The following is a 5920-nucleotide window of genomic DNA, read 5'->3' as shown; positions in this document are numbered from 1 at the left end:
TAGCAATTGACATGATGACTTAGTGTGCTACATAGATTCCACCGATATCAATGATATTTTACATGAGAATAGTCAACTAAGATAATCCATACTTTGTGCGAAGGAAATTAATGTGTGAATTTCATGGTCAAAATCAACGCCTCAATCTCCCAATTCTCACTTATCTCCCAAGACTTAAACTCACTCTTGCATGTGATGATTGAGAATTCATTTTTTATTTGTATTTAGTTTGCTTTTCATTTCTCTTTTTTTAAAGTCTTGTACAAAAAATTAGTCTATAATCAAATTCAGCCATTCAGGTGAATTCTAGGGTGAGGTATTAAGTAAGTCCCTCACCACGAAGCATGTTTAGTAACCATTAGATTAAATAATTTCACATATTTTCTCACGTACCATACAACACTTGATTTAATTCCCTTTCTCTCTCCTTGTTTAGAGGTCTTGTTAACTGCTTTCCTCTGTATCATTACCGGTTTACCACCACCACTAATTCGCACTAAATTTGACTTTTTTTCATAATTCTAATCAAATAACAATAATCAAGTGTTTGTTTCTATAAACATTGCAAGCATTGAAATGAAAATTTCTGGTTTTGATCTAAGATTCAACCACCCACATATTCAACAACAACTTGAATTATTCAGTAATATCAAATACCCTCTCTTTTAAATTTAAATTCATTAATCATTCATTTTTCCTAACTGACTCCAATTAAAAGTTAAAAATTATGTGTTTATTTAAACGTTGAAGGTAGTCTTTAGGTTTAAGGGTTTGGATGTTTTAGATCTGAGAAAATGGTGGAAAGAATGAAATTTTGGTGGATGAAACAATTAGTGATAAGATAAAAAAAATGCTTTCATTTTGAAAAACTTAAAAATGTGACTGCAAATATGTTATGAAAATTTATGAGTTTTTCTTAAAGTGATGTTTTGAGATTGAGGAATTGGTGAGTTAAAAAGATGAATAAGTTGTTGGGTGTATTTTTCATAGTTACCATTTTTCCATTATGGCACTAGTGCAGAAAGTACTTTTTACATCGGGCGAAAAGTACTTTTTACATCGGATTTGGGCCCGATGTAAAGCCAGGCGATGTAATAAGTCAGATACATTTTACATCGGGCCATGGCCCGATGTGAAAAATTAATATATCACATCGGTTGAATTCATACGTCCGATGTGAAAAATAATGCAATTTTTTAATAAAAAAATATACGCCATATTTTACATCGGTTGGACATTTAGCCCGATGTAATAGATTGTTTTTACATCAGTTTTCCACTTTGCCCGGTATAATAGATAAGTTCTAGAATCCAAGTATTAAAAAACATGTTCGAATTCTAAAATCCGAAAAGAATTTTAGAGAGCCTTAAGGGGTGAGAAAAGTAGTAGTAATTCTTTTTTGTGATTGTAAGGACTTAAATATGAACGCTGAGTTCTTGGCTATGGAAAATTGAGTTTCCTTTTAAAGGACTATTCCCAATGTCACATGAAAGAATGAATTGCTTATAAGCTCATTAATAGGTCATAAAAACAATTAATACTTTACTAATGATAAACCAGATTTTCTCATATTTAGTAACATTAGTTTCCTCCAAATCATAATGAAAGAGCAGAACTATATAACAAAATACATATAATACATTTGTTATGATGAACAGAGATTTTGTATTCCCACAAGCAAGAAACGGTCTCTGTACATATGTTGTTGTGTTGATCATACACTTGCTTGATGTGCTGATGATACACTTGCTTGGTTATTTGCACATTATAGTTCCTAAGGCTGTTGTCTTGAATATCAAATGACACCATTGTTTACAATATCTCGGTTATGGTTGACACAGCAAGTCATTTTCAATAAGTTCAGATTTTGGCATAATGTGAAAGAAAAAAGTAACAAAGTAAATAATCAATGCATACCCCCATGCCAAAAACCAAAGCATCTTTAACATCAGATTATTAAAGCTTATTCACCTGTCAAACTAAATTCTCTTACTGGAATTTTAATTTGATATTCTACTTCGACTCATTTTCTGATAACTTTTTCCTTAGAATTTGTAGAGCATCCACTGCTTTCTTATCAAGATAGTTCTTCAACAAACTAGCTTGAAAAGAAGTCGATCTGTATATAACATCGTGAATAAGCAAATCAGTCAGCAAGATCTGTTAATGTAATTGAGCAAATAGTATTATTAACAAGAATCGACAAGTTGATTCTTTAAAGTGCATAAAGGTATCGCCTTGTATTGAAAAATATCAAGACTTTAAAAATGTCCTTCTCATTTTTCTTTATTTGAGGGGGTAGGGTACTTGTAGTGGTTAAGATTGTGTGATCTTATCCTTTCATGATCCCATTAGTTATTGTTATTGAAATGGGCAAATAGTTAAGATGCTTGAGAAATCCCTAAGCACAATTAATCACCCACAAGATTTACTACTTAATGTTGGAAACTACATAGTTAATATAAAAAATAAACAAAACAACATTCAATGATTAACACATACACAAACTTCTTTAATAAGGATAGTAGAAGAACTAGAAATGAAGGTAAATTATGAAAATAAATGAAAGAAAATCGGAAACCTGTTGAGGAATTCAAATTGCAGTCAATAACAAAGCGATTGAACGTTTCAGTAAGCATATCAATTAGTTTATCTGCAAAAGGCCATTCAACTCATTGTAATTTACTGACTGATCCATTTTCACAAATTCAAATCATTGATACAAATAGTATTTTCTCTCTTCCTCCATTTCCTATCTTAAAAAAGACTAAAGGTGTGTTTAATTGATTTACTTGAGTTTATCTACCGGTACAAGTATTTGTGAGATTGCTTGGGATATCTTGCGGAAAAAACTTATGATATATCTATAAGTTCTTTTCAACTTATTTCCCTAAGCTTTTCAGCTTATAAAAATAGTTTATAGCTTATATGCAAACAGCTTATACACAAGAACTTATACAATAAGTGCTTACTCTCTAAGCACTTAATTAAGTTGTCTATTCAAATAAGTCTAAACAAATAAAGCGAGGAATTAACAAATTCAAATAATGAGAACCTAAAAACTTCAACTATAATCACTGATACAGAACCAATTGCAACATTAACCAGCAGTACAGAAACAATTTCAACTATAACCGCAAATGATGAAACAAAAATGAAAGGGATTTTTTTGTAATTACCGAAAATCAAAAGATTCAACTGTGCAATTGAACACGATTACTTAAATTAGGTCAAAAAAGAAAACAAATTGATGTTAGGGAAAGAGCGAGAAAGTACCTTCCATGGCTGCTTGGAGAATGTAGATCTTGAATTCACAGAGTAGTTCTTCGAGCTAGATCGAGAGATTTAGAGAGAAAACGAAAGAAAGAGATTGGAGTTAGTTTGAGAGATCGAAATCGAAAGAAAGAACGAAAGAACAAAATAGAGTCTGATAGTATGGTTCGGCGCCGCACTCGAAGAAGAAGAAGAAATAAAAGATGTGTTGCAGTACTAGTGCTGAAGTAGAGATAGGGTTTTTGGAAGAATCTCATTTAACTTTTCCCATCGGTTGAATGTTGGACCGATGTAAAGGCCCAAAGGTCATTAGCTTTTTCCATCGGTTGAATGTTGGACCCATGTAAAGACCCACTTTCCAATCGGTTAATATATAAAACGAATGTAAAAGCTATTATAAACGAATTTGGTTTTAATTACAATTCTGCCACCGCCTATTTTTTCTTAATTTTATTTATTTCTCCCATCGGTTAATATTTATAACCGATGTAAAATCCCTTATAAAAAAAATTCTTCTTATTTACAATTCTGCCACCACCTTTTTTTCATATATTTTTTATATCATTGGAAATAAATACCTGATGTAATATTATTTTACGAATATTTTTTCCATCATATATTTTAATACCTGATGTAAAATCTTTTAAACAAATGTCATATTTTTAGTAGTGTGGGTTGGATGGAATTGCAGAGATTGAGTAGAAAATGTAGGGTATTTGGTTGTTTGGCTTTGTTGGGAATGGGAATTAAAACAGAGAAAAAAAGGTGAAAAAGAAAATAGATTCAATGTATTGTAGTCTATGATACAATCAATAAGCTCATTTAATCCAACGGTAGGTAAATATGGTCCATGGTGAGGGACTTATTTAATGCCCCACCCTACAAGCCACCTCAAATTCAATTTTAAAATTTGAATATTCTTTTCAATTAAAATTTAAATGTTTTTCATTATTATAGTTGTTTTTTTTTTATTTTTATATTTACTATAGAATGACTCAAATATATTGATTGCATAACATTTCAATTAATATATCAATAATTTATATTTCAATTATTTTTTTATTTTATTATTTGAAATTGTTTTAAAAGTTAATTATTCATTTTTATATAGAATATAATTTGTATTTTTGATACAACACTAATTATAAAGAAGAAAATACATGGTTCTGTAAACTCCTCTTTAACATGTAATACAAATTTCTCTCTAGCTAACATTATGAGCATGAAAGAGAATTTTTTTCTAAAATAATAACGCAAGACAGAGACTTTCATCCAGAAACAAAGAGATCAGTATTCTTATATTTTTGAGAGATTAGTATTCTTGTGAGAAATATTTTGATATTTATCTTTCTCGATTTGTGTCCAATGGTGAAGGATGTATTCATGAGTAGGAATATATCAAGAGTAACACATATAAAATTGGTGATTATCACAAAATTTGATTTTACTCTCATGTTGTATGGTGTTTTGCCCAATGTGATTTTGCAATTTTTATTTAAATTATATTTCTTATAATTTCAAAGACTCAGATATAATTATACTTCAAACTATATATTACAATCATTTATTGGTGGAAGCAATAAAAAAAACCATGAGAAGTGTATTTCTATTTTAAAGTGTTATTAGAAATATTATATATTGCTCAAGTAAACGCTTTTTTATTTGGTACAATGTCAAATGCATTTCTACTTTAGTGTGTTATTAGAAATATAAAAATATATTGCTTGAATATAAATAGTGTACTAATAAATAATATATTTTTCATAATATTTGATGTATTAATTTTATAATATCTAAATAAACCATAAAAAACATTTTTACAAAGAAATAAATATATTATTTTGCTTTTTTTACACCTTCAATTAACATTTACATTATACCACAAATATTATTTAACTATAGATTTTTTAAAAATTCTTTGTGTATAAGTTATTTAAAGTTAACATTATATATATATATATATATATATATATATATATATATATATATATATATATATATATATATATATATATATATATATATATATATATATATATATATATATATATATATATATATATATATATATATGGTATGATTTCAGTTCAAAATATTAAATTATTTTATAATTTCAACACGACTCTTATCTATATTAATGTATTATCGGATTGGGAAATAAAGCTTGATTTTTTTTTATCAATATCTATTATAAAGATATTTTTCAACACACACAAAACTACAAAATATATATATATATATATATATATATATATATATATATATATATATATATATATATATATAATTTTAACTCTAAACTGTTTAGTAGAATTGACTAATACATCTCTATAAAAAAAACTTACAAGAGTGCTATTTGACTAATTATTATTTTTATAATACTTAAATAAATTGTGTGTTTTTTTATGCCATATTTATAATATATATATATATATATATATATATATATATATATATATATATATATATATATATATATATATATATATATAGATTAAAATTTATAATTGAATGAGGATGTAATATGAATTTTTAATATATATAATATTTATTCTAGCATAACATGCATGACTCAGAATCATATTTAATACATGAAAAATTAGAGTTTTATTTTTTTACAAAATTAATTAGTGGTGTGGTGTATGGC

At 27.2% G+C, this 5920-nt stretch overlaps 1 long non-coding RNA gene across 1 annotated transcript; it reads right to left on the bottom strand.

The window, feature by feature from the left end:
- Positions 1–1673: 1673 nt before the first annotated feature.
- On the bottom strand, positions 1674–3581 carry LOC131621336 (uncharacterized). Its single transcript, XR_009289552.1, has 3 exons — positions 3277–3581; positions 2582–2653; positions 1674–2119 (listed from the first exon to the last, which is right to left on the bottom strand). It is a non-coding gene; the product is annotated as an uncharacterized LOC131621336 (long non-coding RNA).
- Between the last annotated feature and the right edge of the window lie 2339 nt (positions 3582–5920).

Source organism: Vicia villosa, unplaced genomic scaffold (assembly GCF_029867415.1).
Source record: "Vicia villosa cultivar HV-30 ecotype Madison, WI unplaced genomic scaffold, Vvil1.0 ctg.000004F_1_1_1, whole genome shotgun sequence".
Classification (NCBI taxonomy): domain Eukaryota; kingdom Viridiplantae; phylum Streptophyta; class Magnoliopsida; order Fabales; family Fabaceae; genus Vicia; species Vicia villosa.
The sequence above is the reverse complement of the archived record's forward strand: the minus strand, read 5'-3'. Positions and strand labels throughout refer to the sequence as shown.